Below are 26,885 nucleotides of genomic sequence, written 5' to 3' on the forward strand. Positions count from 1 at the left end.
CCTTTTTGGAGTCTAAATCTGTGCAGAACACATCGTGAAGCTGTCGGGTTCCAGTCTTTACATAATTTAAGGTAAGTTCAGAACATATGTCTTCAATCAATTGTGCTACCAATTAGGGGTGTGTGAGCAAGGTTCTGATTTGACTTGAAATCAGAGATTTGGAAATTTCACTTTGAACTTATTCATTGCCATCTGTTGTAATGCATGCTCATCATTTCTCACTTATTGAACCCACAGCTTTCCTTAAGCTGTTTAGTGATGTCATACTGCTGCCATTTCATAAATCACTTACATTGGTTATCGTATGGTGACTGCAATTTATAGGATTGTGCATAAAACCACAATAATTGCCTGGGAATAATTAGCAAAATGCTGTCGAGGGTGGTTCAGTCGTCTCAAGCTCTGAGCACTGAAGTGGGTAAGTCTTCTGCTGTACTGCTTCATTGTTTTCCCAATATACAAATGACTCTCACAGGAGAAGCATTTAGACTTGGAGTCTCTGGTTTCAGACATATAACAGATGAGGTAGTTCAGAAAAGTTATATTTTTAAAAAAAAATAAACTTAGGAGCATGGAATGCTACATGCCATAAATCTCAACTTTGTTAGAGACAGCCTTTCAAAATAGTCATGAAATACTGTATGTTTATTTCAGGAAAATACGCGCCAATTACTATTTTTAACGCTTGTAGAAGATCTGATTGTGCACAAAGGGAATTTGGACAGAGAAATCAATAGATTGTTCACATGTTGATAGCTGCTTTTGAATGTACACAGACGCTTGTGTCTAATTGCAGCATGGGAACACTCTTTTCTCAATAGGATCAATGCAGAAACCAAATGGTCAACTGAATATATAGGTGTGTATACACACACACACTGAGATATGAGGAAAGAGTTAGAATCACTCATGAGGACAGTGTGATTAAGAATAAATATGAATTGATCTAAAACATCTACCTTGGTCAAGCATAAGTCATGTCAGACTATTTTAGTTGAATATTTGAGGAAATGATTAATAGAGAAGTAAGAAAGATAAGAAAATGCACACAGAATTTGTGATCAGTGGTAAATTTATATTTACATAACAATGGATCTAACTTGTATTACTCCCACATATAATGGACTTCAATTACAGCACGTGTTTTTATAAAATAAGACATACAGTCAAAAGGTGACTGTATATGTAAATTGCTGAGCAAATTCCTGAAGAAGGGCTTATGCCCGAAACGTCGATTCTCCTGTTCCCTGGATGCTGCCTGACCTGCTGCGCTTCTCCAGCAACACATTTTCAGCTCTGATCTCCAGCATCTGCAGACCTCACTTTCTCCTGTGAGCAAATCCCTTGTAAAACCATGGAATGCCACACTTCTAGAGCATCAGGGAAACCTCAGATGGAGAGAGACATAAGAGGAAGAGAAAACCAGACGCCAATGGCTCCCTCTCAGCAACAAGAAATTTCCTATATAGACTAGCCCTAACTCACTCTGGTATGTTCAGTAGATATACATTATAACTTCATGAGTTTGAATTCAAGTTTCAGTGACATTACAAAACTTCTGAGCGACAGAACAATTCTGACAAAAACTTCCTGTCTTCTGCTTTATCCATGTATTTTGTTCCCACCTGTTGCTGTCCAATTAATCTTTAATAATGGTGAGTGCTGGTAGCCTCACAATTGTTTTAATCATAAACAATGGGCCAATGTGAGTATGGACTTTCAAAAGACATTCAATAAAAATTCACAAGTGCAATAACAAGCAGAAATGAGAATGCAGGGAATAGAGAGAACATTTTGCCTGGGGTTGAACATCATTTAATAAGTCGGAAACAGAAAGTGGGGGTAAAATATAAGTATTCTGATTGGCAGGAAATAACAAGTGATGTTCCCCAAACCTCATATTTAGTGAGGTCTTGGAGTAAAAGATATCTTTGTATTCAAGAGTATAAAAGACTCTATACTAAAAAGGACAGAAAGTGATTATTGCTTTACCTTGTGCTTAAAGCTGACACTGCTATTGCACATTATGATAAAGGCAACATCCTGGGTTGTGGTGTCTGCATGTACACTGTCTGTAAAGCTGATTGCTTCTTATCTTTAAGACTCTTCAACTTTGTATGTAATGTAATGCTCCTTCATTTAGATCTTTAGATAGATTATCCAATGTAATTCTTTAGTATAGTGTCATCATTTATATGAACCTTGTGAAACCAAGTCTTCCCCAAATTTCTCTCTACTTGGTCTACATTATTCCAATAGTTTACTTTTACTTACATAGACTTTGGAATCATTAACATAATTATTACCATTATCAATGAGATCACTATCACTTTTCTCCTTCCAAGCAACAAATTTCACAGGACTCTCTGAAACTTTGACTGGATGTCCTGGTCTGAGTTCAACTCAATGGTGATGGTGTCATAATATTTGCAATAATTCAACCATTTGGTACACTATCTGATGTAGCATGGGTATGACTGACACATATTCTGTGATCATCATACTCTGCCTCATTTCCTGATTTGAGTAAGATCAATGCTTTCCTGTTCCTCTTGAATGTTTCTTCAGATGTTCTGAGAATGTAAGGTTCCAGTTGATCTATTTGTCTGATGATTGTGGCTTCTGACTTCTTGTCTCTTAACCAACATTTCTATCTGTCTTTAAGCTTTTAGAGTTTTTGCCCTGAGTTTTAACATCTCTGCTGTTTCTATTTGCTTTGGTGCTTCTCCAGAGTTTTACCTCTTCATTACTGTGAGAAGTTGTACATTCTAAAATTTGTACATTCATTTTTTAATCTTTACTACATTAACAATTCCACTGACAAGTGCCCATTATTCAGTGGTGTTGCTCTGAACTTGATTAGAGTTAATTCCCTATCTGGATTCGTATGCATTAGTGACTTCACAGTCTTGATTAAACATTTGTCTCTCTGTTCAACTGAGGTTAAATTGGAGAACCTATCTCTTGGATGGTGCCTGCCTCCAAAGTAAACTTTCCAAAATCTTCATTCACGTTTTGAGATTTCTATTATCTGATAATATCTTCCCAGAAATAATGAATTGCTCTGATTCCAGAGTCTGCTGTGGTTGAATGAAGATTTGCTGTTTCAATTCCTCTTGAATATCAGTCCATTAGGACTAAATACAGCTTCCCTCTTAAGTTGAATGAATCTGTTTGTGGCCTTTCTGACAGGTCCTAGGGGGTGTTGCTGAACAAAGAGACCTTGGAGTGTAGGTTCATAGCTCCTTGAAAATGGAGTCGCAGGTAGATAGGATAGTGAAGAAGGCGTTTAGTATGCTTTTCTTTATTGGTCAGAGTATTGAGTACAGGAGTTGGGAGGTCATGTTGCGGCTGTACAGAATATTGGTTAGGCCACTGTTGGAATATTGCGTGTAATTTCTGGTCTCTTTCCTATTGGAAAGATATTGTGAAACTTGAAAGGGATCAGAAAAGATTTACAAGGATGTGGCCAGGGTTGGAGGATTTGAGCTATAGGGAGAGGCTGAACAGGCTAGGGCTGTTTACCCTGGAGCGGCTGAGGCTGAGGGGTGACCTTATAGAGGTTTACAAAATTATGAGGGGCATGGATAGGAGAAATAGACAAAGTCTTTTCCCTGGGATCGGGGAGTCCAGAACTAGAGGGCATAGGTTTAGGTTGAGAGGGGAAAGATATAAAAGAGACCTACTGGGCAACTTTTTCACACAGAGGGTGATACGTGTATGGAATGAGTTGCCAGAGGATGTGGTGGAGGCTGGTACAATTGCAACATTTACGAGGTATTTGGATGGGTATATGAATAGGAAGGGTTTGGAGGGATATGGGCCGGGTGCTGGCAGGTGGGACTAGATTGGGTTGGGATATCTGATCGGCATGGACAGGTTGGACCCAAAGGTCTGTTTCCATGCTGTAAATCTCTATGACTCTATGACTCTATTTCTTTAGTCAGCCAATGTTGGAATATGAATAGAAGAGAGTTATGCTTCAGTTTTATAACATCGTGGTTAGGTTTCACCTGGCAAACTGCATTTAGATTTGACAGTGGTCCTCCCAAAAGTTGTGTTTGTCATGGAGTTGTTTTACCAGTCTATACTAGCATTGAAAGTGTTAAATTATGAAACATTGCATAATCGTGGCTTGATTAATTTAAGCAGAGAGGATTGAGTCGTGATCAATGTGTTTAAAATGTCAAAAGAATTTGAAGATAGTTTCTCCATATCTGTGTCCTTTGTTGAGGAACATAGTCTAAGAGTGAGAGCTAAGCTATTCAGAGAAAAGCCAGGCAGCACATTTCCACACAGAATGTAATGTCTCCCATTAAAAACTGTGGGGAGTGGTGCAATTGAACCTTTCAAGATGGAGGTACATATATTGTCATTAGCTAAGAGTATAAATATCTTCAAAGGTAGAAAATTACTGTTCAGGTACAGATAAACATGATCTCATTGAATAGTATGACTGGCTCAAGGGTATGAAGAGCTCATTTCTGTTTCGACTGCTCTTTTGTTTATACCTTTTATAATCTCATACATGTCTCAAACACTCTCTCATCTTTTCAATTATTGGCTGCATACATGAGTTTTGCTGTGAGTGGGGCATTTTAAATAATTGATTTGAAGAATGGTACATCAGTTGTGATACTGAGCTTTAGCAGTTGGATATTCTATTTGAATTTACTTTTCAGCAAATTATCATGGCAGGATTAAGTCAAACTAAACAAGACAGGATTTGTATTTGATCTGGTTAGCCATCTGGGAGAACATGGAGCTGGAGGAAGTCAGCCTTCTTGCTTCAAATGTCTTTTGCTTTCCTGTTCCTCGATTTAAAATATTCTGTTCTAGTGACTTGCTTCCAATTCTGACACTACACAGTATTTAATACGAATTTCAGTTGATAGAAGTCTAGAAATAAATTTAGAGTTTGCGTTTTATTCCTGAATTAATTGTGTGCCGTTTACAAAAGTAATTCAATCAAGGCACTGTTTTAAAATCTGTAAAAATGGAAATAGTCAATAGATCAGACTGCATCCGTGGAGAAAGAGAGAGAGAGAGACTGATCTGGGCTGGAGATTATAGCTCCATCTCATCCCTACCACAATGCATGATTTTCAATGGATGGGAATGTAAGATATGATGAGTAGCTAGCCCATCAGCATTCTGTCCCACCCCCACATTACAGTGAATCAGTTGATGTCAAGACTGGGAGCATGCCCACTATTGAAAATGGAATAAAAAGGGTAGTTGTGCTAATTTAAAAAATCAATTAACCCGAATGTTATGCTGCCCCACCATAATGCAATCAATGAGTATAGGTGGACAGGAGTGGAAAGGCCAGATTATTTAATCTAACTGGTTAAAAGGTGGGATCGAATGGAGGGCACATTTCATTTCAATGTGTCCTGTGTACATTGTGGTGAAGGAACAGGCCTCTATAATTTTATCTCCAATTTGCTCCTTCCTGCCAGGCCTGCAAAATGAACCCACATCCCCATCACATCCCTCCCTAGGTTGCTAGCTCCTTGCCCGTTCAATGCTTTGGACTTACCTCTCTCTAATAACTTCTTCATCCATGGATCTCTTTGCAGTACTCCATCCATTTCTCAGTTCTTGCATTGATCAGCAGCTATTGAGCTTATGACTTCCAGCTATTGGAGGGTACAAAGCTGGCCTGAATCCTCTATGTCACCTGGAGCCCGGACAGACTGCAGGACAGTGCTGGATGTTAGTCAGTGCAACTCTGGTTGTCCTGCTAAGGGGTGGGTGAGCGATGCAAACACTCTGCCCCTCTCCTCTCCTAAAACTCACCTGGATGTTTCATGATCAGCATGTTGCAAAGGTATAAACTTCGAACCAAATCTAAGTTTGCATTCTACTGCAAATCAATTTGTAGTTCAATTCACAACAACTATACATAAAGTTGTTCACTTGTGAGAAAGGCTATGGGAAATGATTGTAACAATTTAATATGATTAGCTCACTAAACAGTTTAATGTACTGAGGAAGATTAAAAGAACTCGCAATTTACTTTATTGATTTAATTGCTTCTCTGAGTCAGGTAGGGGATTTGGCAGTGAATGTTTGGGTATAAAGGAAAGATTTTCCTTCTAAGTGCACATGAAGATTACTGTGGATTCTGGAAATGTTCCCTTCTGACTGCCCTCAACACTATACTCTGCACATACCCACTGAATAAAAGTTCAGTTGGGAACTCATCCGCCAAACAGGCATCTGCTCTTGTGCCCATTTTATGATAGAAATTGACTTAATTGTTTCAGGATAAGATGAGCACCCTACCTGAATGGATGTTCCACCTTCGAGCCTATCTGACTTATTGAGTCATAGAGTCATAAAGATGCACAGCATGGAAACAGACCCTTCAGTCCAACTTGTCCATGCCGACCAGATATCTCAACCCAATCTATGATTTATTAGCCCTTCTTTAGTGTCAGCAGTGCCAGTTACAAATGGTGTCCACTGCTAAATCTGCAGCCAATCCCCAAAAACAAGGATAATATGGAGTCAGAGTAAAGGTATGTCCAGGGTATTGGTGGGACAGACCACCATGCAGCTTGGAAGTTAGAAGACAATATGAGATGAGGAGATAGTGGGATGTGAAAATGACAGTCATGTACGAGGGTATCATCAGCTTTGGTGGCCTAATCTTTTGTTGCTGGCTGTAGCTTCAACATCGCATGTTTCAATAATAGCCAGTAATATCTTCTCCACAGAATTTTAAATGTACAGATTCACCTTTCCCAATAATTGTAATTTCTGCCTTGAGTTGTGCAGCATTTTCATCTGAAAGAGAGAACAATGTGAGGGTGTGACTGTCATGGTTGAATAGTGTGCTAACTGTGAGGTGAGGTGAGACATACGAATGTTGGGTGTGAGTGGTTACTGATCCACATTGCTACTGGGTGATTGACAGGCATGTGGCAAATTGTGTTGATCCTGATGGTATATGACATTTAAAGATGCATTTCCTGTTCCCTGACCACATGAATATCTTCTGGCTTTGGATCCATGTTCTCAGCATTTGGTTCCTAGAGATGACTCCCCACCCTCACTTCAGGGCCATCTACTTTCACTGGCCTTTGACTATGTTTGACTGGAAGGCCTTTTCTAGATAGAGAGCATCTCTCCTCATATCTAACTCCTCAACCTAGGCTGTTGCAGTAGTGAAAGTATTGATATGCCTTCCGGGCTTAAAATGTTTTCACCGTTTTCCCAAAACAGATTACTTCCTGCATGATACTTCTGCCCCAGCCACTTTGCACCTCCCCTTTAAGATGTGCACACTAACTTTAAATGGAACTAGCAACTTACTATATTGGACCAGCAGCTAATGCATGCAACCAATTAACAGTGCTGGCTGTGACAGAAATCATTCATAGGAGCAGGCAGCATAGGGTTGATGTACTGTCTGTATTGCAATTAAAGCATTTAGATTAATTTTGCATTAGAATACCTGCATCCATTTTTGGGAGCTGTGTAACTTAACCTTCAGGAGAAAACAGATGGTTGTTTGTAATCTTTCATGTATTATAGGAGTGAAAATTGGGAAGACATCAGTTGTTAATTGTGTTTAATTGATCATTAACACATAAACAGGTTTTTGACTCCGTGACGTAGAGCAGATATTACACGCTTCTGTGTTTTTCTTCTGGATGTTTTTTTAATCAACCTGTTTGAGGTATTATTATTGATCTTTGGGGCAGGTGGGACTTGAATCAATGGCTCAGAGGTAGGAACACTAAACTATAAGAGTCCTCTTGCCTTTCTTCAAGACTGAGCTTATATCACATTCTCAAAGTCCCTTATTTCTATTCCTTGAGGTGAAGGGCAGTGTATACATTCTAGTTCTTCTGCTATGGGTGGCCAAGCCACTTTATATGTACCACTAACTTCTAATTTCTCCATTTGTTTTGTGACAAGAAGTCCTACTGCAGTTAACTGAGTGAGTAATATGTTCTAGTCAGCTTCCCCATGTATGAGCTAATCTATACACTGACAGATGTCTGCTTAAGGGTGTTGCAATGTTTCTTGCGATCACTTCATTTCTTATTCATTTTAATTTGTAATTTCTATTCTCAGCCAACCTGAAGGGATAGCTTTGGGGTATGGCATTTTGTTGGATAACATTTGCTTGTGACCACTTTGGAGGGTCTCCTCATTTTGATCTCTCAGTGCTCCATGTTTCTGCAACAGAGCATTGAGTTGTGATGGTCATGTAGTTACATCTGGCTTAGAAGGTATAGGTTCAAGTCCCAGTCATGTGTGAACATATGTGAATAGATTAATTAAAAACATCTGCAACAAATCTTGCTCCGTAAATCAGTCCTAGTTTTTAAAAGTGTCTGAATAGGTCACCTTGGGTTGGCCTTTGAAATGGTCGTGCAATATTTCCCTGATCCTTATATCAACGCTAGGTGGTTGATCTTAACTCATGTACAGCCTTGTTCTGTCACCGTAGTTTTACCAGACCATGGGGGCTGCTCTCACATTTGAGAGAAGCAACTGGTGGTGATTTAACCTGAGGGCTACCAAACATCAGGCGAGGGAAGAGGTTGAGAAAGAGAGTCTTCATGGTAACCTCAGTTATGGGAATTGAACCCACACTGTTGGCATCACACTGCTCTGGAAACTGACAATCCAGCAACTGAGCTTAGCCAATTCCCATGTACAGCCTTAACCCACTAGATCAAAGAATCCAATCTTAAACTGTGTTCCCAAAAACATTTGAATTATGACTTGGGAGAGACAAGGGAATGGTTGTGTCCATGTTACTGACTACCAGTTACATTTACTTCTGCCATCAACAATTGGACAGTCACCAACTGATAGTTGCATATCAGCATTTTATTTCGTTGCTGTAGAGTTAGTGTTATCTAAAATGTGTATCTTTCACCATCTGTAACAAGATTTTGCCTCTGCTCTTGGGAATTAGGGAAGAACATTCAAGGCCTTCATCTTTGGTTCGTGAATCAGAAAATGTGCAGTGTGTTAAGCCCTGCTGCTAATTTCCCATTTCAAAATTCTTTGTACCCGTTGGAGAATTAAAACAATTCTCAAAATAACTGTCCTCTGTTCAGTGGCTTCACTACCATTTGAAGTAATGGCCTTGAACTGCAGAGTGCTTCCCATCAGGTAACATAGCTGTGACCCCTTCAACAGTAGCATCCACCAAAAGCAGAATCTAAAATTGACTGAGCTTGCAAAGTAATTAGATTTCAGTGAGATGTGGGGAGCCTGACAGGCTTGTTACAGTAAATTGAGAATACGCAGCCTGGAATGTTTCATTTGAAAACACTTCATTGTATTTGCAATAAATCTTAAAAATGTCTTTCTTCATGGGACTCACTTCATAATTATGTTGCTGGAGTTCATGTCTAAAATATATTTATGTGCCCATTAACACTGACAAAAGCTCTATCCAGAATATATTTATGTGCCCGTTAATATGGACAAGAGCTCTGTCCAAAAGTATAATTACCTGCTTGTTAGCACTGATAAAAGCTCTTAATAAAATAAAATTGCATTAGATTTTGAGCATTATTTTGAAATGGTATATCAGTCAGCAGAGTACAAGTTTAAATGAAAAGATTTCTACAGAATATAGGAACTTGGCTTATGAGATAGAAACTATTCTACTGAAAAATAAAGGAACTTCAGTCAATAAAATAATCAGCAAACTTCCTTCTGTATCTTTTTCCTTCCCCTTACAAATTGATGTCATATTTTGTTGCATGCAGCAATATGCGTGTCCCTTGCAGTGGCTCTTTGTGCATTATTGTCCAAATGGATTAGGTTGATCTGCTAACCACAGTATAATATTTACTTGGTTATCTTAATAAGCCAACTCAAACAGTGGCTCATCTGCACTAACATGCACAATCACTTCAATTCAGGAATCAAAACTTCACTGGCTCCCAGTGGAGCTTTGTCCATCTAGTCACTGTGGTCAATAATGTTGTGGGGACAGCCTTGTTTCCAGATAGCTCTTACACAAAAAAAAACAGTGCTGGATTGCATTCAATATCTCTTTTTCTCATATGTCAATGAAGTTAGTCAAAAAGAGAAACTGTGTGTCAGTTATAATCAGTGATCTATAAATAATGCAATACTGCTTTCTAGTTCACTGACTTGCATTTCAATTTTAAAGCAAAAATCATTACTTTGATTTCTCCCCCAAGGGATTTTGTTGTTCGGTACATGAAACAATATTACTCCAGTTCATTTGTCTGATCAAACCAAAGGTGCTGAATCTATTTTGGGAGCTTGCAGCTGACAAGGAAGCTTAACAGGAGGTCCTATATGAAGCACCAGCAGTTTTAAACCATATGGTCATTAATATTTTTATCTATTGATCTGAGGAGCCATTTGTTTCTTTCTCCAAGTGACACCTTCCTAATGTAGTGGAAGCTGAAATTGACAGCAGGTCTGACAAGACACTTGGTAATTTAGGAATTATTTTCAAAATAATGTCTTCTTCTAATTTGGTCCCCTCTTGAAAAGCTTTGATGCATTGGGATGTGCTACTGGTTATTAATGGAGGCAATTACAACAAAAGCTAAAGAGCCAGGTAGCGATGCATAAAGCAAGTTAAATATACCTTTTCAAAATTCTCAAATGTATAGAGATTGTAAATTTTTTTAAAGCAGTTGGTTCTACATTCATATATCTAAGTGAATAGGAAAGGATTCTCATTTTAAAATGCCCATCTTATTTGTCATCATTATACAAATCAATGTATAATTATGACAAACAAGTGTCACAATGTTTTCATTCTAAGCCAATCCTCTTTCTATTCACTATACTCCTCAAATATATATTTACAGGTTGACATCAAGACTACTCCAAAAGCCTAACTCATAATGTCCATGGAACCTAAGGACACAAGCTGAGTACAGACATATATTCATGAAATTAACAGCGCTTAACTGCCTTGCTTTAACTGTCTTTTTAATGGTTCAAAGATGATGATAATCAGCATTCTGCACAGTTTTGACCAGGGGAATAAGAGACTGCCATTCATGACTTTTTTATAGCAATGATCACAGTTTCATACTTATTGTTATTTGTTTTCAATTCCAGATATATAAATTTTATATTCCTTCAGCCGCTGAGGTGGGATTTGCATTCCTGTATCCAGCATATTAGTCTGGGTCTTTGGATTTCAATCTTGTGAGATTAGCGCCAATTCATAATGAGGTCCTCTGCGCTGACTGCCCCTCTCTGCACAAGGTGTGTAAAAATCTGGAGCATGGAACTGAGGTGCAACTGAACATTTAACAACAACCTTTTCCAAATAAAATAGAAGAAGGCCTGAGGCCTATACCAGTCAGTATAAACATAGCAATGTGTTTCTCGAGATGCAATAAATATAGGTACTCTGTGAACTGACTTAACCTGTGATTGCATTGGCACTACCGTGTGCAGACCCTCAGCTGCCATTCCCTGATGGTAAGAGGGATGACTCTTGTGTAGACACCCCTCTATCTGCAGCCTCCCCCACTCCCTGATGGAAAGTTAGGACACCAAGGCATGTCAGGATGGCATGCCATAACGATATCATGCACTTAGCAGAAGAAATGAATCATCTAGTGTGACGATGCTGTGACTTTAAAAAGGTAATGTTGTCCTTGGGTTTTTTTTCAAAAGAGGTCATAAAGGTAGAGTCGCCAAATGGCAGGGGAGTGGTCAGTTCTCCCAGTTCAGTAGCTACTTCTAGTTTGGTTTAGTTTTAGCAGTGAAGTGTCTACAGTCCAGAGAAAGGTTCCAAGCTTCAGCAGATGATTCTTGAATGACATTCCTGTCTGAAATCTCTCCTATCTGTAAGAACTTGGGTTTGAATTTACCTTTTGCCAAGGCGTGGGTTTATGGAATGATACGGGAATTGGAACAGCTCCTTAGTTAAGTTGCTGTGTTGGGTCGGTTAAGTTTTCCAATAGTTAAGTTATTCTAAATTCTATTTTCTTTTGTTCATGTTTCAACTGTACTGTTTAATAAATTCTGTTTTGCTTAAAGCCGAGTGGTTTGATCAGCTGCATCACACCTGGAATATTTACTTCACGTCCGCCTGTAAATTAAGAAAAGTTAGGGTCTGGACTAGCTCCTTAATATATTTTGAGGGGGTCAGGCCTGGTGCGTAACATTAGGCACGCCATCTTGGAGAGGGCTCTATGTAAGTGATTTTTGTAAGGTCTAAAGATGGAAAATCATCATCTGTGTCTGAAGACACTAACTCCGAGACTCAGAACTTCAGTAGTAACCCATTGCAGCCTTTTGTTGCAGAAGAAGTCTGCGAGAGTCTTCTGTAACTTTATGACAAACTCTTGGGGGACAGATCTGAATGAACAACTGGTACTATAATATGGTAACATTGATGACATACTTGACCCTTGTAGGACAGAACTTGGAGCAGTACTGACCAGCAGCCTTAGCTAGTGTAACTTTGGTCTCCAGGATTCCTCCATGGTTCTAATATAAATTTACATTCCACTTGAAAGACCTGGGCAAGGAATCTGTCTGCCTTTGACCGACTGGGAGTCCAGAACATTTTTCTTAGTTGATCCTTTTAGACGATGCCCTGGTGCACATTTCTTGGCACACTTGCTGTCTCCACAAGTCAGTTGGGTATGTGAACATGAGCACATCGTCAGTGTAAGCCAAAAGGACTTCAAACCCTCCGCGGCCAAACCTGGCAATGACCTCCAGGAGAGCTGCTGGAATGGATTAATGTAAATAGAATGCAACTGCCAAACCTGTAGCATTCTTCTCCCAAAACAAAGGGGTTCTGTCCAGGATCCAATAACATTAGTTCGACATTCTGGTGGCATATAGAATTTGGACCTGGAAGATGAAATGTGTCTTGAACCTGAATGCTCCCAGAGTCCTGAATAAATATCCATGGTCCTTCCAGTCAAATGCCTTCTCCTGATCAAAGAACATGAAGGGCAGCGATCAGACAAATCCACTGGGAATGATGGTTCAAGTCCCATGTCAGGTGAATGTTGTCATGGGTACTTCAGCCCAGGTCTGTGTAGGACTGGTCAAGGTGCAACATTGGTCCAGCACAGTGTTAAGGTGAGGGGACATGGCACTGCAAATATTATGGAATCCGTGCTCAGGAAAGAAGCTAGATGCTAGTTTTAAAGAGGCAGAGATTGCCCTCTTCGGCATTAGAATGACCATGAGACAGGTACCTCCTGGTTGCTGAACATTTCCCCAGGAACCGCACCTGGTCTTCCCCAGGAAGTCCCAGAATGTCCTGTGGAACACCAAAGTCAGCCTGTCCATCCCTGGGGACATGTGCCTTGAAAGCATAGTCAGTTCGGCCAAACTCCAAGGAGCATCAAGACCTTTGATGCAGTTTGAGCAAAGGCTCAGTCATTGAAGTCAAATATGAAAAGGAGCTCAAGAATCTGCAACATAAGGCGGCACGGTGGCACAGTGGTTAGCACTGCTGCCTCACAGCGCCAGAGACCCGGGTTCAATTCCTGCCTCAGGCGACTGTCTGTGTGGAGTTTGCACGTTCTCCCCGTGCCTGCGTGGATTTCCTCCGGGTGCTCCGGTTTCCTCCCACAGTCCAAAGATGTGCAGGTCAGGTGAATTGGCCATGCTAAATTGCCCGTAGTGTTAGGTAAGGGGTACATGTAGGGGTATGGGTGGGTTGCGCTTCGGCGGGGCGGTGTGGACTTGTTGGGCCGAAGGGCCTGTTTCCACACTGTAAGTAATCTAATCTAATCTAATCTAATCTAATAAGGCTGGCCTCAAGAGAAATGCAACATAAACAGCAAAGGAGAGAGTGACAAAACTGGCAGCGGACCTCATGGACACTGTGGGAATCCATTGAAGCAACTCAAAGTATGGAACCTATCCTTTGGGAAAACTGCAAATTATTTACAACTCAATAAAGACCATCTCCTGGTGCAATGTGAGGAGGAACAGCCAGCGAAGTGAAGTATAAAGTACACCAATTGAGCAGAGCAAACAGGAAGGAACACACCCAGATGTGAAAAATTGAGTGAAACTAAGTCAGTCACCAACACATTGGGGATAACACGTCTGCAGATCAAGAACAATCAAAGGCAAAATCCACATGCCTGGAAGGTCACACATGATAAGAGATGAAAGAGTTGGCGAACTGCAAAAAAATGATATATCAACCTCCTTCTGAAATTGCAAATTTTACAGGGGGACGTTTTATCTATCACCTTTGGCTGAAGTCTCTAAGAGTTCAACATGCAAATAAACTAAGTATCCAGATGTTGTCACAGTACCCAAGCTCTTTCCTCTATAGCACTCGAGGCACAGCCTGCCTTTGGTGATCACTTTACTGTATATATTAATGTAACTTTCAATAAACATCCCAACAATCTCAAAGTAAACAAAGTCCATGCACTTAATATATTACATTTAGATAACATGATTAAAGATAGAACCCAATTTTAAGGAATTATGAATTGTGATGAGTTGAAGGCCATGGAATCACAAGAGGGTACTTGTAACAGGAAGTTTATTTAATATTTTAAAATTCATTCATAGAATACTGACTTCACTGGGTAGGCCAGTATTCATTTCCCCTTCCTAGTTGCCCTGGAATTTTGGTGATGAGCTAACCACTACAGTTCTTGGGTGTGGGTACACCACCAGGTTTTGTTAAAAAGGAAGTTCCAGTGACAATGTGAGAATGGCAATTTAATTCCAAATCTAGAGAGAGAATGAAAGGCGACACCATACACATGTTGCTATTGTACAGGTAAAAGTGGTCAGTTTAACTGGATGGCTGGCTTGTGATACAGAATGATGCTAACAGCAGGGGTTCAATTCCCGCACTGGTTGAGGTTACCATGAAGGATTCTTCTTCAATGCCCTTGCCTGAGGTATGGTAACCCTCAGGTTAAATCACCACCAGTCATCTCTCCCTAATGAGAGAGCAGCCCTATGCTCTGGTAAAACTGTGATAACTTTAAATGGTAGTGGTCATGTGTTTAGAAGGTATGTTGAAATGGAACTTTTTTCTAATGGTTCCCTGGAAAATTCCCCCAGCTGAAGCAAAGGATAATGATCTTGGAAAAGCTATGAGGAGCTTTGGACTTAATTCATAAGACTACAATTCTGCAGAGAGTCTGATGGAGCATATAAACATAGTATGAACACTGTATTAAGTAGTTATCCAGGGAATGTTTTTTTTTAGTCCTGAGTATTAGTTGCAGACTGAGAAATATTTAGTCAAATTTAGTTGAGTTTAATTTCTTGTTAGAGTAAAAATCTTAGAAGATGAAATCTTCTTATTTGATTCATTGAGCAGGTCACTGGGAAGTTCATCCCTCTTAACATTTTCTAGGTCTCAATGGAGATTGTAACAATGCCTGTATTATTATGAGAAAACAGCACATGCTTTCAGTTACTGTGAGCAATAACATGGGACATGCGAGTGCTGATTTATAGATGACTATAGGCAAATAATATTTTCTAACAGAGTAAATGAATAGCACTAAATCTGCAGGGTCAGTACACTCTGAGTTCTGTTTTCGATTTCTTATTTTGGCCTCTTGTGGAGATTGCTGATTCATTGTATTTTTTAACATCACTTTTCTTCCAGTGGATATTTTAAACAGCTGGGTTTGCTTCTCTTTTGAAACCTTCAGCAGATTTGTCATGGTTTCCTAATCATATCACTCTGTCTGTTTGCTTTTGGGACCTCAGATCTGAAAACTGCAGAACAAAATATTGTCCACTGGGTTGTCTAATGCCAGATTCAGCTTGGTTACTTAAAACACAATCTTCTCTTCCTCTCTGCCAACAATTTCTCCTGTTTTCCCATCGTTACACTCAATTATAATTTTATATCAAATCCCTTCTCCACTATAAATGACCTCTTCTCACTTCCCTTTTCTCATTCAAATTCCTTTCTTATATTCAGTACACAAACACATCAATTTTATTCAGCATTGAAATTATTGTTTTGGTTGATGTCGACTCTGCCCACTTTTCTCTAGTTCTGATCGTAGAATGTTATGCAATTTCTTCAGCTTCTCAATCCAAATGCTCACCTCCATGAAACCCACTGCCTGCTTCCACAACAATAACTGATAACAGAAAGTTTACTGTTGTTATAAACTGTCCCCTTTCCACAGGCCCCTGATTTAGTATAACGCACCATTGTCCCACTGTTCTTGTTGTACACCACACATTTTCCAACTTCCATTTCCTTTCACAGGACCTCAAGTGCCTGATTGTTGCTGATTTGAATTTCAGAGTTTCGACTTCACACATTCTCCCCCTTTCTTATGCAATTTGAAAGATTATGCATTATGGAATTCCCCTCAGTCAATTTCCCCATTTATCTCACAACATTTTGTGCACAACATCTGTCCCCTCCCCACCAATCTTAAATACTTGTGGAATTAATTATTACTGTCAGTGACCTGTGTTTGATTTCATCCTTGGGCAACTGTGTGCAATTTGTACATTCTAGCCATACCTCATGAGTTTCCTCTGGGTACTCCAGTTTTTCCCACAATCCAAAGAGGGGTAGATTGGCCATGCTCAATTGCCCACAGTGTCCAGGGATTTGCAGATTAGGTTGGTTGGCCATGGGAAACACAGGGAGGGGTTGTGGGTCTGAGTGGGATGTTTTTCAGAGGGTCAGAATGGACTTGATAGACTGAATAGCCTGCTTTCCTGCTGTACAGATTCTATGATTATATGATTCTAAGTATGATTTATGAATCTGAATTGTCAATATGTCTTAACATTAAACTTTGCAGGCTCCCTTTCCAAAGCATATTTAGGGTAAATTTTGATTTGTAAAAGTCACCTTAGTTACTCCCATTAAGTACAATGTGTATGTGGTTGAGCTGGTTTGACACATGACCTAAAACTATAGTAAATTGTTGTGAATCCCAGATTTCACATTATCTAACCTTTTGTTATTCATGCCAAAATGCTTGAATTGTACAATACACTATATCATGAAAGTTAAATGTTCAGACTGATGAGTGACCAGAACTATTGAAGTTATATGGTATCAAGTTCAGATTTGTCAGTTCCTTTGCAAAATAACTTTTTGCAGGTACATCTGGAAATCTGTCCTGGGAATATTTCCAGTCTTGTGCCATCTGGTTGTTTGCTAAAAAGAGGATAGTCATTATGCTCAAATTATTTTTTGGACTGTTCAAGCTAGCTGTGTCTGAGAACTCTGTAGGAACTGGAGCTACTCAACAATGAATTTGCTGATATACGCGGTTAGAAACCAAAATGAAGAAAATTGCCAATATCTAAAAGAAAAAAAATGTAAATAAGAAAACAGAAATTGCGTGAAGCTAAGTTTTGATTTCAAAAGCTTAATAATAAAGGTGGAAAGAAGGACAGAAGAAGTTCTCTAGTTTCAAATCATTGCCGAAGGCAGTGCATCGAATTTGATTTTATTGCTGTGTTGGATGGCGGAAGAATGTTTAAGATCATATATCAGGGACAGCATGTGAGGGAAGTTGACATGAGGAGTGGCTGTTATGACACAAAAGAGGCAATAATAAAAGCTGCATGCATAGAGTGGGGTGGAGGGGGGGGGGGGGAGAGAGAGAGAGACAGTAGAAACAAATGCTCTTTTACATGCTGAGCTTTTCCTTGTATACTGTCTGGATATGTGGATAATGTGTGTGAGGTGCCTCACCAGATAATGGTTCAGTATTTCTGCCTAGGATAGGCTTGAACTAACAATTATTGAGACTAAAAATGCTATGAAACTGAAGGTTTCCTTGAAGGTGGCTTCAGCAATAAAGCAATTATGAAAATTCCCCCATTGTTTAAAAAGAAACCAATGATACTGAAAGATGGAGAAGGAATAAAGGTAGTGAACCTGATGATATATTTTTCCTTTGGGACATTGAACTGAAAATGGAAGTCGAACATTTCTCTCAATCTAAAAAATACCAGATTTTTAATTCCCTCTGTACAACTTGAAAATCAAGTGGGATTGTGTGGTGTAGGTTTATAAAATACTGTGCTACTCTTTAAAGCAGAGAGGTTACTGAAGAAGGTCTTATGCCCAAAACGTCGATTCTCCTGTTCCCTGGATGTTGCCTGACCTGCTGCGCTTTTCCAGCAACACATTTTCAGCTCTGATCTCCAGCATCTGCAGACCTCACTCTCTCCTACTGCATTATGAAACACAGGCACAGGAGTTTTTGAGTTAAGCAATGACAGCCTAGCAACAGCCTTTGGATTGTTACTGACTTGTCAATGCAGTGTGATCGGAGACGTTCACAGGGAACATTTCTCTTCCTTCTCGCTGTGTGAAGAACAGACAAGAAAACCTAGAGAATCAAAAGAAAGAATCCTAATATAACAAAATACCTAGATCTACCTGATCTTCTAATAAATTAAAGATCAACCATTGCTCTGCAGACAGAATTGTGCCATCATTGTTACATTCAAAAGAATTGTAAGAAATAACTTCATTTTGGTTTTTCTATCTGTGTTTATATACCTGTCAAATACCTGACTTTCTGTCTTGTTCACAAATATACATGAGTGGGATATAAAGGGCTATTTAACAGAAAGTTAAATTGTAATAAGTTCGTAATCCTTTTTTTCCCATTTGTTAAAAAACTAAGTTTGTTTACCATAAATGGGTTATTTCCTATTAGAGAGAAAACTTGTTGTGAATTACTTTTGTCATGAATCGAAATCAATCAGGCAAAAAGCATTAAGTTGGTAGCGAGCTGTCTGATGTTTGGCTCCTTTGTGGTGAAATTGCCTATCAAAGGCAAGAATGCAAAGGCAGTAGGAATATTAGCAAAATACCAGAGACTGGTGGAAATACAAGAGGGACTAGGTACATTAAATGGTTAAGCAAGTTAGCAAGAGTTCAATTACATTTAAGCAATTTGAATGTGAAAGATGGTTGAGGCAGCTTGAAATAGAGAAAGAAGAACATTGTAATTAAAAAGAATGCAGATAAAAAGACTTGAGCTTGAAGAAAAATAGGCATATTGATTTTTTAAAAATTTCTTCATGGGATTTTGAGCATCCAGACTCTAATTGTTCAAAGGGTAGTTAAGAATCAACCATGTTGCTATGGGACTGGAGTCATATGCAGACTAAAGATCAGCAGATTTCCTTCCCTAACAGAGATCAGTGATAGTTTATGACTATCAACAGCAGTCACATGGATGCCATTAGTCAGCTTTTTATTTCTGATTTTATTGAATTCATATTTCACCATCTGCCATGGTGGGACTTGAACTCATATTCATGACAGCATTGTCCTGGGGTTCTGGATTGCTGCTCCAGTGAAATTACTGTTACCCCACCACCTTCCCTGACAAAGATTTGATTTAGGTATTCAAAAGAGAGAGATAATAATCTAAAGCCCAATAAAGAAATGTTTAAGCTTGTACAGGTCCTACCAAAGTTTATGGAAGAGAATGAGAATACATAATTTACATAATTTGAGGATATAGCAAATCAAATTGTGACTGTCAGAAAAATGGGCATTGCCCATGCAAAGTATGTGGAGGTAGAACTCATGAGACTTACGCATCACTGTAAAAGGAAATTCCGATGGATTATGACCCCTATTTTAAAAAAGGCTATTTTGGGAGCATATAAGTTAGCTCCTGATGCATATAATCAAAAGTTTCAAAATTTGATGAAACAGCCTGGGCAAACATATAACAAATTTGAAACAGTAGAACAAATTAATTTTGGAAGGTCGATCAATAGCTTAGAAGTAAATGTCAAGTGTAAAGCTTGTAAAGAAATTATTCTCTTGGAAGAATTTAAAATCTCACTAACTTTTGCAATAGAATTCATGTTGAAGGTCAGAGGGAGGCTTATGGGACTTATTGAGCTTTGTATGAGTGAGTTTGTAAAAGGATCTCTCAAAGAAAATATCTTAAAGGTGTGAAGTCAGGTCTAGATTATATTGGAAGGGAGTATCTCAAGGATTTGAGCAGCAGGTGAAGATAGCCATCTCACATTGTTATTTTGCTGTACGATGAGAGATTTGCTGCATTAGCAGGATGCTGCATTCAAATCAATAACGTATTTGGCCAACTACGCAACAAAGTAATGTGTCATATGAGTTTCACAGTTAGGGTGATTCCAGACTTGTATCCCTATATCTTAAAGACTGATGGATCTTATGGCTGATGGGCTAGTTGGATAGATCTCTTGGCTAATAAGAGCTCAAATTTAAGACTCTGGCAGGTGTTCTACTTTGCATTAAGAGATTAAAACACTCAAAGGGACAGAAAACATAGCAAAATTGTCAAGCAAAATATTGAAGTTAAGTATTTCCCATCATTGCATTTAAGATTGCTAGTTCAGCTACCCAGCTGAGAGTTGAACTTCTTTAATCCACAGAATAACATCTTCGCTCTACAGTTTTGATGATTGCACTTCACTTTTTTAGATTGCAAATTTAATCTCAATAACCCGTCCCAACCAGTCAATAGTGATGTGATTTAAAGGATACAGGATGATATGGTTAGGTATAGAAACACCTGTTCTATGCAAGTGCCATGCCGCAGAATTTAAAAGCCCAATCCATCAGTTGTTAAAAAGAGATCAATGACAATCTCAGTGATTCTCTAGTATACTCCCAATGCATTAGAGTTGATAGCAAACATCCAATAGTTTACTACAGCACAGTATACCATACAAAACTGACATTCAGCTGCTTAATAGTACAGATCTTGAATCTTGCTGAAAAAGAGATGTAATAACAAGCCCTAACCCTATCACACTGGTCAAGAAAAGTGCAAGAATACCCCATTTCAAACAATTATAATTATAATATAGAATGAGGAGTGCTGATCTGATTTGCCAAGGTACTGCAGTGGAGAAAGCAATGGGGAAGTATCGTCTCCCCATGCTCTTGGGTAATTCAAAAAAAAACAAGGATTGAACGTATTGGATTGAATTTTGCCAGAAATTGGCTAAGTATCAATTTTGGCAAGTTTCATGAGTGGTTCCTCTTTGTGAACCCGAGTGAGATTTCCCAGGCCATTCTCTGAGGTTTACCTTATTACCTATGCACCATGCCTCTATGGCACCCAGAATTCTTGCTAGTGGCAGAAGTTTCCAGCACCTTCCCAGGATTCCCTTTGCCATTTTTAAAGACCTGCTGAGCACTAGGTCAAGCACTTTTATTCCAGAGCTGATCTGCATGGTTCCTTCATCTGCAGAATTGCCACAGAAATGATGGGCAGAGGCAACCTAGTACCCTGATTACTAACAGGACTCAAAGATCCTCCAAGATGGGGTGTTGCAGAGGAGGGCCATACTGTTCCTTCAGGACCAGTAGAGGAGATCATACCACCAGATATCACCAACGTGGTCCAAGATTGGCATTGGGATCAGTTGTGATTCCACTGTATGGCTGAACATCTAACAATATCACATGTAATTCAATACCTTTCTCTGCTCCACGGGGTTAAGTGCTACTATCTTCTCTCTGCTGCCTCACACTTAATGGACCTTTGCTTCTATACCAACCTCCCATCATGGCTCATGATTTACTACTCACAAATTGCAGGCAGTATCTTCCCTCATTCACTCTTATCTATTCCAAGTTCTCTTGCATTACTGATCTTTTACTTTATTGCAGGAGAAAAAGATTCAGACTAGTTCTTGAGGTGCCCATCCCACAAACTGGATTCTTGACTTTGCTGATGAGGATCACAACTGCTCATGCAGTGATGGTGAAACCTCCATATCTCAACACAGTGCAGCACGGTGGCTCAGTGGTTAACACTGCTGCCTCACAGCACCAGGGACCCAGGTTTTATTCCTGCCTGAGGCTACTGTCTGTGTGGAGTTTGTACATTCTCCCCATATCTGTATGGTTTTCCTCCGGGTGCTCCGGTTTCCACCCACAATCCAAAGATGTGCAGGTCAGGTGAATTGGCCATGTTAAATTGCCCATAGAGTTAGGTGCATTAGTCAAAGGGAAAAGTGTCTGGGTGGGTTACTGTTTGGAGGGTCGGTGTAGACTTGTTGGGTTGAATGGCTTGTTTCCACACTGTAGATAATCTAATCTAAAAAAATGAAAGTAAGAATCATTGTCCATTGCTGTGCTACTCTCTCATTACCATCACTGTGAAGGTATTCGTAACTTGCCCAAACGTCTACCACAATTTTGAAACTCATTCTCTTTTCCTGTCTCCTGTAAGGATCAGTGGATTCTTCACAGTCTTCAGTATCAAGAGGGCAGTCCTGCAAGTAATCTCTTCTTCTACTGCTGAGGAAGAAGTCACAGGTCTCACAGAGAATGTACTGACAAGGCTGCCTCCTGCACCCTCCACCTGCTCATATGCTGACATCCCAGTGGATATGCTTTCTGGATTAGAGTGCAGCATATTCTAGTGGCAACATCACTACCGCTTCTCTACAGCTGGATGAAGAAGAAACACTCAGGTCGATGGCACATGGAGGACAGCCAGAAACCAGATACTTGCTCATTCCCAGCAGGAGACATTCACATCGTGTCAGCAGTTCAGACAACTCATACAAATGCACAAGCAAGTACTGGGGCAGCAGGCAGGATAATCTGCACTGGGCACAAGGTAAACTGATTCAATGATTGGACGACTGTGTTGATCCAGTTGGGATCCGCTGCCTCTGGCGGGTAAGCGTTTGGCTGGCTCCACCCACAGGTTGGTAACTGCCTTGGAGAATCAAGTCCAGCACTATCAAGATCCATTGGATACATGGACAGACTTGCACTCCATTGCTCTAGCCATTGGTGCTCAGCATCAAAGACATAGCAATAGGAGGATGAGAGTAAGTGACCTCACTCCAGGTTAGACCTTGACCTCACCAACAAGGAGTCAGAGTGCTACCACTGGGCAGCCAGTCAGAGGAGGAACCATACACAGTCTGCTCCCCTGCCCCCCTCAAACACCCTGAAGTGACCTTACAGAATACTCCAGAGAGATGCCTGGACCTTCCACCTCTGTCTGCCTGTCAACTTCAGCCCTGTGGCTGTTAATTTTAAGATCATTGATATAGGAGCAGGATTAGGCCTTAAGGCCCATCCAGTCTGCTCTGGCCTTTGATCATGGTTGACATATTTCTCAACACAATTCTCCTGCCTTTTCCCTGTAGTGAACTAATCAAGACCATATCTATCCCTGTCTTTAATACACTCAATGACTTGGCCTACACTGCCACTGTGGCAATCATTTTCACCACTCTAGCTGAATAAATTCCTCCTCATCTCACTTCGAAAGGGTTGCTTTTTCACTCTGGGGCTGTGTCCTTGGCTCTCAGTCTCTCCTACTGGAAACATCTTCTCCAAGTCCATTCTATCCAAGCTTCTGTTTCAATCAGATTCCCCCTCATCCCTCTAAACTTTATCAAGGACAGACCTAAACTCCTCATCTGCTCCTCATGATGAGCCCTTCATTACAACCAACAATTTGACTTTTTGGTATGAGTCACAAAGTCAGCTTCTCAGTATAGATGACACCGTCAAAGTTTTGCATCCCTTTCTAGGTAACCCCTTCTGTCAAACCCAGTTGCATTTGATCTTCCCCCAAGTTGCCACTTGACTTGTTTCTTAAATTGTTCATCTCCATCGTTAATCCCTTGAGCCCCAGACACACCAGACATTGTAGTGCACTGACCCTCACATCAAAGTCAGGGTGGTGCTAACTGTTGATGATCCCCCAATCCCTGCATTGATCTTTTCCTCCTATGTTCTGTTGTTTCTCTCCCCAATAAATGTTGAATTCCACCCTATTCACATTCTTATCCTGTTGCATCCCAGAGTGCAGTCTCTGATCCTCACTGTTGAGCTTCCCAGCTTTCCTCCCACAGAAGTAATGCCTAAAAACCTCTCCTTCACTTACAGTGGGCAGATTCCCAGAGACTAACCCTTAACTAACTTGGATAGATTGCCTGTACTCTCCTTACCCCTTGAGTGATCTCTGTGCGACCCCTAACAATTCCCCAGACCGGTTACAATGGACCCACAAGGCTGACTGAGGGTCACTCCCCAGATTGTTTTGTGATATGGACTCCTTAACTGAAGCAGCTGGCAGACCATGTCCAAACCACTAAACTGAAAGCAGCTCTGCCCTTGACTTGACTTATTGTGCCAGGTCTTCTGATGGAAGGTGTCTTCCTTGACTGTACTGAGGACAACTTCCCTTAAACTTTGAGATATGGCCATTTGCTTGAAGCACATGCAGTGTATTTTCTGTGCATATGGCAAGCACATGGTACAGCTGTGAGATTGACATAGCATGGTGTCATATACAACATGTCCACCACTTGACACATGACTGCTGATAACGTTATCTAACTCCCCGACAGTCCATGAGCTGGGTGCGTGTTCTTAGATGCAAATTGCCTGGAAGAAGCTGTCAATGATTGGTGCCAGTGTGCTCCAAAGTGAAGCACAGAAATGCAAAACTATATAATAAATGTGTCATAGATGAGGTCCTGTGCTAGTGTCCATGGACAGGTACTCCCTAAGTGGCAAGCTGGATTCACCAGGTGCCCGCTTGTGCTTTTATGTGAGGAATTGACACAGTCTAGTTTTTATCCAATGGGTGGGAGAATGGGAAACTGCATTTCATGGAGACGTGATGAGGTAATGATATGTTAATGTATGCACATTGCGGTAATTAGGTGTATTTCTACTCACTAGCAAGATTTTCATCTCACTGTTCAAAGCTTGGTTGCTGCTAATTGGACTGTTTCCTCTTGACCTCCGGAATCTCATTCCACTCTCACCTTATTTTCCTAACAGCCTCAGCAATGCCCACATCGTACAGGGTCTGGGAAGTTTCCACCATTATTTTTATTTGCACAATCTCTTCCAATATTTTATGTGAAATTTAATATGTAACTTCAATGTAAGTTAACATGTAACATTTAACATTACTGAACAATCATATTCAAACCTACATTTTACTGTGAAACTATGATAAGACCGAAACAATTTTTTCTTAGCAACACATGGCAAGATCAGACAAAATCGTAGATGCAGTACCTGCATAGGCCATTTCCCCTCACAAAGAACTTCATACATCCAGAGGATTAACTTCATTAGCACCATGTCCATCAAAATCGATTAGAGTGATGCGAAAACTACTCCAAGAGATGCAAGTTATATGAAGGATTGATCCAGATTTCTGAATTATTGTAATGGGAAAAATATCAGATATATGATCACTTGTTCTTGCTCAAGACTTGTACTGACTCAGCTAAAAAGTTCATTGTGAATCTTAGAATCCCTACGTCATGGAAGCAAGCCATTCAGCCTATACCCACCCCACCAAAGAGCATCCCATCCAGACCTACCCCGTCCCTATAACCCCATATTAACCATGGCTAATCCATCTAGCCTACACATCCCTGGACACTTTAGCATGGCCAATGCACCTAATTTGCACATCTTTGGACTTCAGGAGGAAACCCATGCAGACGCAGGGAGAATATGCTAACTCCACACAGACAGTTGCCTGAGGGTGGAATTGAACCCAGGTCCGTGGTCCTGTGAGGGAGCAGGGCTGCCCAAAATTGATTTTGATATTCAGGGATGTAATCTAATGTTGGATGTGAAAAGGACATTGAGAATGAATTCTCTAAAAGCCAGAATTTTCCAGTTGATTTAGAGTGCTATGAATTTGGATACTTATTCTGGTTCTGTATACTTCTGAAATTGTATCTTTGTAATATTCAATCCTAAAACAATCTTTCAAAAGAAATACTCACAGATGTCACAGAAAAAATATGAAAACCTAATATGGTACAGCAGGTGTCAGCTGTGGCTCAGTTGGTAGCACTTCTGTCTCCAAGTCAGTCAACTGTGGGCTAAATCCACGCTCCAGAGACTCTGAGCACATAATCCCGGCTGACAGTGCATTGCTGAGGGACTGCTACACTATTGGATAAAATATTATATCAAGGTCTTTCTTTTCCACTCATTAGGACATAAAACATAAAATGTTTGAAAGGGGTTCTGTTTGGTTTTCTGGCCAGCATTTATACCTCAGTCAAAATCTCCAAAACAAATTTTCTTGCCATCACTACCTTATGGGGATTTGTTATATATGAATTGGCTGCCACAGTTTCAGAGTAACTACTCTTCAAAAGTACTTCATTGTCTTTAAAAGACATTGAAAATGTGCTGAGGTTGTGACAGGAGCTATATAGATGTAAGTATTTTTTAGTTCTCTTTTCAGAAGTTGTAATTTTCCTTTCCCTTTTCCAAAATCCACTGTGTCACTTCACATCAATGCTGAATTATCAATGATGGTTGTGGTTATTCATTATGAAATATTGGCATGCAGAGAATTATTTATAAAGGCTGTGCAAACATATAGTTTAAGCAGCAAAAATGAGGGAAGTATATAACATTTAGAATAGTGCAAACAATAAAATGTTAAAATCAATAAGATCTCATATTAAATTGAATACAGTATTCAATCTCATTTCTAAGCAGAATTCTAAACACTTACTAGCTCCAAACTTCTATTACATACATGAAATGCATCTCCTATCAACTTATTATCAAAACAACTTTAAATTTAGTGGTGTTCAGGCTACATTCTCCCAGGAATATGACAGATTGGAACCTATTCCATCTCATGCTTTGATTAAGCAACTTGCAAACCTAAGAAGCTCTCAATGTAGTTCACAGCCAATTAAGTACTTTTGAAGAGTAGTTACTGTGAAGAGTAGTTACTGCTGTGGAAAATATGGTACGAATTTGCATAGAGTAAGGTGTCTCAAACAGCATAATGACTATATGATTTGTTGATGGTTGAGGGATAATATCAAGACAGGTCCTAATGGCCAGTCCACCAATCTCAGTTCTTTCTCCTATGATAGGTGCACTCAGAAGAGAGACAACATTAGAA

At 39.9% G+C, this 26,885-nt stretch overlaps 1 long non-coding RNA gene across 1 annotated transcript; it reads left to right on the forward strand.

The window, feature by feature from the left end:
* The first annotated feature begins 380 nt into the window (after positions 1–380).
* On the forward strand, positions 381–26,885 carry LOC148149735 (uncharacterized). Its single transcript, XR_015757341.1, has 3 exons — positions 381–418; positions 22,185–22,577; positions 26,857–26,885. It is a non-coding gene; the product is annotated as an uncharacterized LOC148149735 (long non-coding RNA).

Source organism: Chiloscyllium plagiosum, unplaced genomic scaffold (assembly GCF_037043375.1).
Source record: "Chiloscyllium plagiosum isolate Xiang-an unplaced genomic scaffold, Cpla_swu_hap1 HiC_scaffold_6, whole genome shotgun sequence".
Classification (NCBI taxonomy): domain Eukaryota; kingdom Metazoa; phylum Chordata; class Chondrichthyes; order Orectolobiformes; family Hemiscylliidae; genus Chiloscyllium; species Chiloscyllium plagiosum.